This window comes from Garra rufa, chromosome 10 (assembly GCF_049309525.1).
Source record: "Garra rufa chromosome 10, GarRuf1.0, whole genome shotgun sequence".
Classification (NCBI taxonomy): Eukaryota; Metazoa; Chordata; class Actinopteri; order Cypriniformes; family Cyprinidae; genus Garra; species Garra rufa.
In genome coordinates, this window is record NC_133370.1 from 23887696 (window position 1) to 23901231 (window position 13536).

General features: G+C 34.6%; 1 protein-coding gene across 1 annotated transcript in view; it reads right to left on the reverse strand.

Moving 5' to 3' along the window:
• The window catches only part of dlgap1a (discs, large (Drosophila) homolog-associated protein 1a), a 164729-nt gene extending 155896 nt beyond the window's left edge, over positions 1-8833 (reverse strand). The window contains exon 1 of the mRNA XM_073848332.1: positions 8704-8833. The gene's annotated coding sequence lies outside the window, so the exon portion shown is untranslated. The remainder of the gene's footprint in view (positions 1-8703) is intronic.
• Positions 8834-13536: the final 4703 nt, after the last annotated feature.

The window sequence follows — 13536 nt, forward strand, 5'->3', positions numbered from 1 at the left end:
AAGTGAACTTGATTTGCTTTTTTCAGAGGAAACATGGCAAGATATTATAAATAAGATTCATTTAACTTCAATTTGTCTACGACATGTAATTATTCAATTTAAAGTGGTTCACCGCCTGCATTGGACAAAAGCGAAATTATCGAAATTTTCCCCAAATATAAACTCTTTGTGTGACAGGTGTGGAATTGAGATAGCTAATCATACACACATGTTTTGGTCATGTTCTAAGCTTTTTAATTTCTGGCAATCAATATTTAATTTCATTTCAGAAGTCCTGTGTCTACCTGTTGATCCTTCTCATATTGTTGCAATATTTGGTTCAACCACAGAACTCTGTTTAGATAAAAATACAAAGAATATGATCTCTTTTTCAACTTTAATAGCAAGACGTCTTATATTGCGTAAGTGGAAGGACAAATCTCCCCCTACTTTTAGTCACTGGATCAGGGATCTTATGTATAATCTTGCATTAGAAAAGATTCGGTTCTCTATTAAAGGCTGCAGTCAAACGTTTTTCTCTATCTGGCAACCAGTGCTGACACACATAGAACGTATGGATCCAAATTTAATTTCTGTTTAATTTTGATATTTGTGTTTCCCTCCCTTTTTGTTTAATGAATGTGTATATCTATCTATGTGTACATGTATATAAATAACAATATGGTATAGAACATATTAAAAGTGTGCACAATGTAATGTATAACAATGGTGCGGTGGGTTGGGGGAGGTGGGGGTGGCTCTGTTGTTTTTTCACCTTTTTTTTTGTAAAATTGTTATATTATGTAAAATGTTAATAAAAAGACTTTGACCAAAAAAAAAAAATTCAAAATGATATAAACAAATGCACTCGAATGTTTGCCACAGTGTTATTTTTCTCATTTTACACCAACAACAGTAAAAGTTAGATCAAGTAGAATTAACTGCACAATATACAGTCAAACATTTCTCATATTTCCTTTAACATGTCTCAAATTATCATAGTTTATTTGCTATAGTTTAGAAAATGGCAATAAAATATGACAAGAACTCAAGAGTTAAACTTTGTCAGGACAAACTCATTTTAAAAAATGTAAGATAACTTTGATAGAAAGGTATGTAATGGATTACAATCATCCAAAAATTCAGACAGCTGTTAGTATGCCAAAATGTACACAACTATCAATACTTTGTTGGCCAATCACCAAGCAATACTTAATTTTGTTCAGTCTGTGGTGTAAAAAAGTCATGTTAGCAATTAAAGAAAAAAAACAACATGGTCAGGTCAAAGTGTCTGAATAATTTTGGTCCCAAATTTTACTGGTAGTCCACTGTATGAAGAATTTTAGGGTATAATATGTCACAGTTTGCTTTATTTTGATATCCTTACTTACATAAATGAACTAGAATAAATATAAAAAAATATATATATCTGGTGTCTGATTTAAATCAGTATCAATATTAGACATACACTACTGATCAAAAGTCAGCTCACTAAAATGATTTTTTTTAAATAATTTAATATTTTTATTCAGCAAGGATGCATTAAATTAATCCAAAATTATTAGAATATAAAAATAATTTTACAAAAATGCTGTTATTTTGAACTTTCTATTCATTAAAGAATACTAAAAAAAAAAATCAAGGTTTCCCTGAAATAAAATTGTTTGTAGTTGAGACTGAAAACCTAAGAAATAGCTGCTGAAAATTCAGCTTTGCCATCACAGGAATAAATTACATTTTAAAGTACTGAAAAAGAAAACAGTTATTTAAAACTGTAACAATATTTCGCAATATTTCAGTTTTTACAGTAAGTTTTTTTTTTAAATAAATGGAGCCTTGGTGAACATAAGACATACATTTTTTTTCCAAACTCCAACTTTTGAATGGTACTGCATATTGACTTAAATTTGATGTTTAATTTTCTATTTTCCATATTTTTACACTTGAATTACTTTTGCTGTCATCTAAAAGTTCCATTTATTAATAGCCTACTGTTAAAAGGAAATCTCAAAATAAACACTCTGCATAATGTATTTAAAATGATCATTTACTCTAATTTAAAAAAATATAGAAGAACATTTTAATGTCAGTGCATCCCTACTCTACATAATCATATAGTATGTGTCATACATATATAAGAATATCCATACATCCTAATCACGTGGAACATTGAGTTTAAATGATTCACATCCTTTTTTTGAGTGACGTAACAACAGCGCTATACAAGGCCCAACATTTTTCAGTGAATCATCCTTCCACCTCCGCAGCATAAATACCACCTGTTTCAGAGTGCAGAGGGCCGCAAACCTCTGAAAATCACACAGCTATCCTCATTAAGATGCAAACTCCCACAGTCTTGCAGCTAATTCTGCACCATATACTTACACTCTTCCTCCACAACATCCAGTGTTATTAGCATTATTTAAGGCACTGTGCTAAATGGAAGAAGAGAGGACTCAGGCTGAATCATGAGGGACAGTTCTTTGAAGAAATACAAGCTTATATTTTCCAATAATTTGACATTAATCCGATCATAAATCTCCTCAGGCTGGAAGGATGTATTTTTTATCCCCATCAAAAGTAGCTCCTGATTAAAGTGTATTAACAGGGGATCGTTTAAAATATTGTTTCTTTTAAACGTGCACATTAGCGAGCCAGTCAAATAAAAAATAAGTCCATATTTCAAGCCTAAGTGAACTGCATTACAAGATTAAAACATTAACAATTTATAACAATCTGAGATCACAGGGCATTTAGTATAGCAGTGCATATCGAGTTCTGCGAGCGGGGTTTCTAAACCATGTGAAATAACTCTACAAATGTGTGTCGCTCAACTGGCCTGTGTAAAATGAGCCTTGATACTGTTACAACACTCCAAAAAATGCTGGGTTCAGGCTCTTGGATCATTTTTAATATATTTACCCAGTTTTTTTGCACTCTAAAAAAATGCTAGTTTTTTTTTTTTTTAACCCAAATGCTGGGTTAATTTTATTGGGTTAATTTTAAAGGTGCCATAGAATGGAAAACTGTATTTACCTTGACATAGTTGAATAACAACAGTTCTGTACATGGACATGACATACCGTGAGCCTCAAACGCCATTGTTTCCTCCTTCTTATATAAATCTGGTGTGCAAAAGACCACTGAAAAAGAGGCCAATCCAAACATAACACAGACTATGACATTATAGTCAGGATCATTAATAGTTACGCCCCCAACATATGCATAGCCGAATCGTCAGAAGTTCCGCAGGTAGGCTATTGTGAAAAAACAAAGCGAGGACAATAGCAAAAATGGCAGATCACAGAAATAAATGTTATGCTCCAGGTTGTGCAGGAGATGTTAAGTGCAGGGATGGGTTGGTGTCTGTACTCAGAAAGGCACAGAAAACAAATAACGCGTTCTAATAAAATAACACGAGCTACATGGTTAGCTTCTTGCTAGCGGTAGCCTGTTACATTGCAGTACATTAGATTTCACTTACCTTACTAACAGAGTAAGGAGAGATGACTGCGCGGACGATGGCGAATGATTTGCAGATCCTGAGCACCACTGACAAACATCTAAACTTGTAAAATGTGTGGTAAGTACTAGGGCTGCACGATACATCGCATGCGACTGTCATGCGTATCTCATCAGTAAAGCCGGTTCTGTGATTAGTAGTAAATCTCCATCACATGCATTCAGATGGCGCGGTATTTAAAAGACTGAGCCGTAGATCACTAAAAAGCTACGCAATTTCACGTTCAAAATCGAATGCGTACTGCTGTAGGTACTGCCACTGTAGTATACACAGGGCATGTGCGATCGCAAATCTCAAAAGTTAAAGTAAAAAGTGAACGTGCATTCAAAACGGCAGTTTCAATGCCCTGCATATTATAATATTAATATATTTTCCTCCCTGTGTTTCCTTCCTGCTGTGTGAGCTACTGAAAGGAGTCGCTCTGTGAAACAGCCAATCAGAGCAAAGCTCATCATTATTATTCATGAACCTTCCAAATAAGGTAATAACCGACCATTTCATTCTAGGGACAAATCCTAGGGTTGTAAATGGACTTGTAAAACCGTTTCTGTAGAATTTTTGCCCTTACCCAAGCCTTCTATGTAGATACCAGAGAACAATTTAAAATATTGTATTAATGCATTCTATGGCACCTTTAATATATATATTTTTTGACCCAGGTGTTGGGTAGTTTTTCTGCAACTTAGCTGCTGGTCATTTTTATTGTCAATACAAATGATGAACCCCCTCACACACCAACTCAGCGCTGGGTCAGTGTAACCCAATGTTGGGTAGTCTGTGCTAAACTAGTTAAAACTGGATACATTTGTCTTTAGTCATTCTGTGTTCTGATCTGAGCGAAAACTTGACTGGCAGGATACTTCCAGGAATCAAATTAAGGTATGTATTACATTGTATTCCTATCAACTTATTACTGTGTAAATAAATATCTGTACTCAAACCTATTCCTTTTTTTGTTTAAATATACAGTATGTCCCAGCTAACATCTGCTTGGAACGCTAACCTTCCACACTCCAAAAAATGCTGGGTTATTTTTTTTTTTTATTCAGCCTGCTGGCTCATTTTTATTGGGTTATTAAATATTGTTTTTTTTTTTTTACCCAACCGCTGAGTTGAGCCTGTCTCTGATGAAACAACCCAGCTGCTTACGAGAGACAGCAGTTCACAGCGCTGCTGATTTGGTGCACTTCTTCAGCAAAATAAAGGTTTGTATACATTTTATTTCATTTATAAAGTCTTTACTGTGCTGTAAATTTTATATATATATATATATATATATATATATATATATATATATGCAACGCAACATACAAGGACGAGATGTCAGTCATCCGCATCAGCACACTGCAAAAAATGCTTTCCTTACTAAGATTTTTTTTGTCTTGCTTCCAGCCAAGATATCTAAAAATTCTGAGCAGTCTGAGGTTAATATTTCGAACACCAGCCCACCACTGGCTTAGATTTCGTGACACACCGGCACAAGAATTTGCAGTATTTTGTATAAAAGTATTTTTACAGAAAACTGTTCGATACACTTAAATTAAAATGCTATTTTTTTTAAACGTTCCATGTTTTTTCTAAAATGCTTGTTAAACAAGTTTAAATGTATGTAATATTGTAAACTATGCTGTATTCCCCCAGATAAGTTATATTTGTCTTATGTTTTTGTCCAGAGGTGTTCTTGCTTAATAATAAATGTTCATCTTTTGATTGTTGTTGTTGCCTCTGTAATTCTGTGTGTGATTTTTAATTTCCAGCCAATTTTGAATCCGTAATATAATAATTTATAAACAATAGTTGACTTAAATTAAACAACCCAGCAAGTTGGGTAAAAACACTTCACCCAACCAGCTGGGTCAAAATAACCCAGCATGTGTTCTGTCCAATATTTACCCAGTGCTGTGTTGCCAAATAACCCAAGTTAGGTTGTTTTTAACTCAGCATTTTTTAGAGTGTATGACATGTTTTTTCTGAAAACAAGAAAATTATTTTTACTTGTCTAGAAAATCCTTCTTGATTTAAGTATTTTTAGATATTTTGGCTGGAAACTAGACAAAAATCTGAGCAAGAAAAGGAAGTTTCACCTCCTGCCAAATGAATGCGCAACCAGGGCTCAAACACAATGCAACTTCGCTGTTATATGTAACAAAGTTTCTGTGCGCTCCTCCGACTAAAATAGGAGAGCTATTGTGCACTAGTGACACAGCTATGCGTTCGACGAGCTGAAACTTAAATGTCGGATAGACAAGATTGTACGAGGTGAAGCAGTTTTTTATGTAACTTTTTAAACATGAATATAAAGTCCTTTAATGAACTAGAAGAGCCTACTGATAGCAGTTTTCTTCCCACAGTTTCCCATTGGCTGCTTTTGCTGCGTCTGTCATGCCTTAAACCTTTACTAAAAGTTTTATGATTGTAAAAGACTGACTCGACATAAAAAATTATAGTATATGACCTTTTCTGGCCCAAAATATATATAAAACAGATTTTACAGTTCATTTTTATTTCAAATATAAAACCTTCAATAGGTTGACTGACCCAACACTGTCAAAAAACAACTTTAATGTATAAAACCCAACAAGCTGTGTCAAAATAACCCAGCATATGTTCTGTTTAATATTTACCCAGCGCTGGGTAGCCAAATAACCCAGAAATGGCAGTTTTTAACCCAGCATTTTTTAGAGTGAATGATCATCTCCTCAAGCTGGTCTTCTTGTCCCTCCACCATCTCGCACAGAATTCTGCCCCACCGTGTCTGACTAAACTGCACAGAATGGATTTTGGTGGCACTGCTTAATGGCTAATAAAATGAACACGGCCTTAACGGTGAGGCAAATCATGGTCTGAGATTCAAGGTGCCCTTTGAGCGCATTATTGCCTTTAATTGAGCTTTACGGAACACTTCCTAATTAGATTTCATTCCTATTACCAAACAAAGCCATCATCAAAGCATGCCCAGTTATGCTAGTCTGGGCAGTGATACAGCTCAGCAGACGCAACTCTTCCTGTTGGGATGGAGAACTGAGAAGAGACACCCAGGTGGGAATCTAATATGGATAACCAGACTTCATGATCACACTGCTATGTTGAATGGCAAAATGTATTATTTTAAATAAGTCTGTATCGAGGTATATTTGAAATAAAAGCAAACCAGACGCTACTTCAGGCTTCATAGAAAAGCTGTTGAAAAATAAAATCACACTGTTCCAGGGCACTTGACACAGTGGACTGACTCAGATCTAATAAATCTCATATGCACCCACCTCCGCAGTTTGTCTCTCTCTCTTTCTCTCTCTCTCTCCCTCCCTCACTGTCTTTCAGGATATAGCTTTCTGTCCTCCCCTAAGCATGACATCAAAACTAAATTACATTTATGTCAGACAGTAAGACGGTAACAGACATAGTCTTCTTTGTAGTTCAATAAACAACCAGTTGATCTAAGTTTACATGTTGGAGAGGTTTAAATACAGCCAGACTTAAAAACACAATCAAATTTGTGAAAAAGAAACATGATTTCTTTAGAACTAAAGGGATTTGTTGATGTTTTTATCTTTTCATTTAAAGTCTCTACCTTCCTGGCATGATCTTTGGTTTAAAAATATAAACCTCCTGATCAATAGCAAAATATGATGCTTCAAATATACTAAATATGAGACAGCCAAACCAAAGAAAGAATAGAATAAAGAGATAATTCAATCAAAAATGAAATTGTCAATGTTTAATCCCCTGCAGAACATTGGGCCAATTCTCGATATTAACAAAATATTACCTATGACAAACTTTTAATTTGCGGCTTATTAATAGCGAAGTTTAGGTGTGGAGTTTGATTAGGGATGTGTAATACTGTCATGCAGAATACATGCTTCATAAGTATAATACGCAGCTAATATGTTAATAATAGGCATGCTAATAAGCAACTAGTTAATAGTGAGAATTGGTCCCTATAATAAAGTGTTACCAAAGATGGTTTGACGAAACAGTTTTGTAACCAAACTTCTATTGTACAGACAAAAAGCACAGAGACATTTCTCAAAATATCTTCTTTTATGTTCCACAGAAGAAAATAAGTTATAAAGGTTCAGAACAAAATTAGAATTTTCATTTTTGGATGAACTTTCACTTAAACATTATTTTTCTATCCTTACAGTTCATGTCATATATGCGATTCTAGACCACAAAACCATAGCACGGGTATATTCGTAGCAATAGCCAAAAATATATTGTATGGTTCAAAATGATACATTTTTCATATATGCTAAAATTATTAGAATATTAAGAAAACATCATGCTCAACGGCATTATTTTGGAAATGTCCTGCCGTACATACACCAAAACTTAATTTTTGATTAGTAATTTGCATTGCTAAGGACTTCATTTGGACAACTTTGAAGGCGATTTAGATTTTTTTTTTTTCCATCCTCAGATTCCAGATTTATAAATAGTTGTATCTCTGCCAAATATTGTCCTATCCTAACAAGCCATACATCAATGGAAAGCTCATGTAAAATGACCAGGATCCATGATCATGTGTGATACTATTTTCAAACATATTATAGTCAAACTGAAATGCATTCAAATCATGGCTGTTATAATAAAAGTTGAGCCAAAGTCAGACAAATATGTGGGTAAAATATTTCAGTCAAATAAAATGACATAACGTAAAATAAAATAAAGAACTGATGTCATTTCTTACTCAAATAACCAGGCCATCTTGGCAGTCCGACTTAAGGAGAGAGACCAATAAGACTCATATCATCTGTCATTTCAACAGCTGTGTATGGTCTCAAAGCACCAATACTTCCTTCTGCAACAGATGTTAGATGCAGGTGATTGCCAATAAATTAGCTTAATCAAAACAGACAATTCAACAAAATCATCTAACATAGCTGAATTACATTTTTTTTGTTCATACATGTTGCTACCTGGCTGTGTCACCGGTCTTTGTTCAATGTACATTCATAGAGACGCGCATCAGTGGCTGCAGAAATGAAGTGCATAGCTATTTGAAACATCAACGTTACAACAAACGCGACTAAATTTAACGCCTCTGTGAAGCGGCACCGACGTGGCGTGGTAAATAAACGAATACCAGCAGAGAACACGCGACGTGTTTCAGTCAATGCAATTCGCAACAAGAAAATAACCACACTAGGATTCCTATGAACAAACCACAACCGCATTTTAGAATGTTAACACCTTACCTTATGGTCTTTATCAGTCGCAATTCATAAACACAGAGAGGTGAAGTAAATCCTTTAGCGTTTCAGAAATACAGACAGTGTATGAAGGGCTGATCGCTGGATATGATACTGGAGTCGGTCTGATCCGCACCTGACAGCAAGCCGTGGAGCTGCAGCGGAGGTACGTGTGCTGTTCAGTGATGCCGGAGCACCGACAAAATGCGGCATGGAATCTGGCCAGTGGACTTCAGTAGGCTGGGAAGATTTCTTTAAGACAAACCAAAGATGTCTGAAGTCTATCTGTTAACCCTGGTGGAACCCCCCCCCCCCCCCCAGCTAAAACCAGCCTAGGCTAGTTGGCTGGTTTTAGCTGGTCAGCAGGTTTTGGAGACCAGTTTTTTTCAGCAGGGTAAATCATAAAATTGTTTTAATAAGTCATTTTGTTCAAGAAGTTTAAGGTAATGTCAAAATACCAATAGAGGGTTTGCATTTACATCCCTGGTGAAAAAAAACAGCATGTGCTGGTTAGGTAGTTTTGATGCTGGTACTTAGTTTTGATGCTGGTTTCCAGTTATGATTTAGCAGCTTCCACACCTTTCATCCTGGTTTAGACAGCATAAATTAGCAGAACAATGAATTAAATAGTACATTAACCATGCAATCCATGATGTTGTTTACATCCAAGTATCCCCAGTATCCCTGTTGAAAAAAAACACCAAATGCTGGTAAGGTAGGTTTTGATGCTGGGATGCTGGTTGGGTAGGTTTTGATGCTGGTTTAAGATGGTCCTTTGCTGGTTTATGCTGGTTCTTAGCTGGTCATGTGCTGGTCAAGGACCAGCATAAACCAGCAAAAGGACCAGCATAAACTAGCAAAGGACCAGCATAAACCAGCTAAGGACCAGCATAAACCAGCAAAGGACCAACTTAAACCAGCATCAAAACCTACCTTACCAGCATATGCTGTTTTTTTCAGCAGGGATACTGGCGATACTTGGACGTAAACAACAGCATGGATTGCACAGTTAATGTACCATTTAATTCATTGTTCTGCTAATTTATGCTGTCTAAACCAGGGGAAAAATGTGTGGAAGATGCTAAATCATATAGAAAAGGACTTAGTAAACAGGAAAGGGTGCACTGTATTTTACACAAACTAAAGTTAATATGTGGTAAAGATACGTACGAACAGTATTAATTAAGATATTAACCTAATATTTCACCTACCTGGCTGGAAATTATAAGAACAAACACGAATGTTGTCAAGATTCTTGAAATGCTGGTTCAGTTTGGCCAACCGCAAATGCTTTTTGTTCCTCAGACATTTGTTATAACTTTTGGCGGTCTATAGTACTCCAAATGCTCTTCCCGGTCTGCCTGATTAGTATACAGCCCAATACATTACAATAAATGACCATTTTCAGCAGCAATTATCAGCAAAATATGCAAGTTTTGTTCAGTACAGTGGCATTGTTTACGTTCAGTGCCACCAATATGGCCAACTGATGATCATGAAAACACTATAATTCATTTCCAAATACTGTGTACATTTATTTCTAATAATTTCAGCATGTATGTGTACATCTCTCATTCGATTCTCATCATTACATCAAGTTCTTTACTTAGTTATCAGTATCTGCGTTAGTCAGTGGAAAACCCCATAAGCTAGACTACAAATAAAATCCTGTGTTTACTTGCCTGGAAAACGACATTTGGATTTAAATCTGTGCACAATACTGCTAAACCCTGACATATTGCCTTTTAAACCCATCAGCATACACTCTAGCGTTGTTCTGGTACTCTATGCAATTGGGAATCCATGCCAGGATTTAGATTTTGCCAACCGGATACGCTCCATCACAAACCATCATTGTGTTACGCAGTCACAGCGCCTAACTTTAATTCCAAGAATCAAGCTGATCATTTTAGCATTCGTCTTTTTTTGTCCTTAAGTATTACAAAATAGAGTTATTGTCATCGATTACGGTACACGCAGATCAGATGTTTTAAAGTCTGAATTAACATTCCTTTTGCAAAATGTAAAATCTTACACTCCGATAGAATAAAAAAAATATTCAGTTAACCAAGCATAAATTCAGGAAAAAGAGACAAAAAAAATGTAACATTGTATATGGTTTATTATGCTCTTTGACACAATAGACATATGGTAACACGAAAACAACAACATTTCAGTACAGTTTTGCCCTTTTCCAGAATTTGAACCTCACTCAAAAACATTTAAACATGTAACATGTAAATGAATTTGGCAACCAAAAAACAAAAACACTGACAAAAAATATTAAACTTATTAATATGGAATACTTCAAAGCACTTAAAAATTGATGTAAATATCTTGCTAAAGATACAAAATCTCTGCAAGACATGTCATACTTGGCATCAAAATAACATTAATTATAAGGAGCCATCCAATTAGGTCACATTGTTCCCTCTTAAAGTATCAGAGATGGTTGAATGGAGCATATCAGGGGCCGTGATGCTGCTTGTGAAAGGGGGGAACCCTGCTGCGCCGTCTGTCTGTAGAAGGTCAAAATGATCTGGCCTTTTCACAGAGCCCATGTCACTTGCATCCAATCAGAGAAGTGAATAGAACCAAATGAGAGGTTTCATAAGCTCCTTTTGCTGCTGCCATTCTTGTTCTTAGTTAGACTCAGCATGCATTTGATCCTGCGGAGGCAAATTTACATCCGTGACATGAAAGGAGCTCATTTTCTTCCTTTTCATCGCTGATTCATATTGTAGCATTCACATAGCAGCTTGATGAGCTTTCTCTTTTTTCGTGTGGAAGGGAAAACTCCAACCCATACCGCAAAAGTGCTCTTTAAAATGGTTTAGAATGTTTTAATGTATAATTTTCACTGAGTATAATATTTATGTTACAAATGAGAAGGCTGTCATTCATCTAAAAGAGCCATATAAAGAAAGAATTAACCTTCAAATTGTTTAATCATTTGATCTTTTATATTTAGAATATTTATTTACATCACATAATTATGCATTGCATATCTTGATCATTATTATTTATAATTATTTGTTTTAAAAAAAAACAGTTATTGTTGCAATTTCTAATCTGTTAAACAGCATTAACTTAATTTTAATCATTTTATAATTCACATAAATCTATACAGCAGACTATAATCCAGTGTTAAAAACACTTGAATTGTTGCACTGTATTAAATTGATAATAAAACAAACAAACAAACAAACAAACAAACAAACAAACAAACAAACAAACAAACAAACAAACAAACAAACAAACAAACAAACAAACTGAGATACACTATTACTAATTTAAATACATAGATAGATCGATTGATCTACTGAATGTGCTGTTATATGAAATATGATTCTTCTCTGACACCTAGTGGTCTGAATCATTTATTACACGTTTAAGGCATCAGTGTATTATTCTTTTCTGCAAGACTATTCGTAACTTTCTACAATCAGTTACATAAAAATTTAATTTAGCCTAATTTAAGTCTAAAAAAGTAAGATTAATTACCACTTGCTACCACCTAGCAAGTTAAACAGCTCTAAAGAGACAGTCTTAACAACAGTAATTGTCACTATCAATTATCAAAAATGATTAAAATATGTTAGATTTTTTAGTTTCTTTGTTTGTTTTTTTACTCAAACTCAGATACATAATAACTTGCCTGTGTTTTTATTACTGCATTGTATTGTGCTATATCCATAAACAACAGGACAAACAAAATGTAAAAACATTAATTTGAATACTGTCACTTCAGATCATTAATCGCATTTTTATTCACCTTTTTAGCCACTACAGGAAAATAAGGAAAAGAATAACGTGCTGTAAACGGTAAAACAGTTTGCACTACAGTGTGTTCATAATTAAAGGATAACTATTGCCAAAATGCAACCTGGGCTGTTTTTTTTTTTTTTATCGTAAACGAGACAAACTTATATCTTAAAGCAAACGAGTCGTTTTTGAGATTGACTGTGATTCTTTTTGTGGTCAATGGCCGGTGAATGGGAGTTCTAGGGGCATAACTTTGAGCGCATCAAAATCTATATTTTTACAACACTAAGAAGGCTCGACACACCATGAAACTTTGCTCGAAGTATCGCCTGGGTCTTTACACATGAACATTGTTCATTGTAATTGAGAACATTGTTTGTGTACAATTGGTTTGTGTACAATTTTTTTGGTTTCCTCTCGCAGTCCAGGTTGCATTTTGGCAATAGTTATCCTTTAAGATAATACATTAAAATAATATGGTAAGACCAATTTGCAATATGAAGCAGCAAAACGAGCTGTTTTGTACAGCTAAAAATAGCTGGGATAAGACCGGAAGGCAAGCCCATAAAATTTACAAACGCCTCGCCCATTCGTATTACCTGAAAAAAAAAAAAAGTGAATATACAAATAAAAAATTCCAACAGTCAAAAAAAAAAAAAAAAAAAATTGAATAGAATAAAATAAAATAGAATAATAATAAAAAAGGCAGTCCAGTTTCAATGTTTCCTTTATTTCTATATTTATTTCGTTTTTCTAGTACAAAATATAACTAAATAAATAGCTTTCAGTTGCCATTTCCTACTTCAGCCACCAGATGACAGCACCTGAATAATAGAAATAAGTCAAACGTAGCCTACGTAACACTCTTTTAAGTTTGACAATTACAAATTGCTATTCAAAACGTTATTAAACATACTGGAAACACATCTGTGACATATTTATTGGTACAGGTACAGCAGAAATATATATAGCGTTTCTATAATCAACAAGTGAACTAAGCAGAAACTGTTAAGACAGCATTGACACCTTTATTAGATTTCTTTAAAATAAAGTTGACAATAAAGCAACAAACAT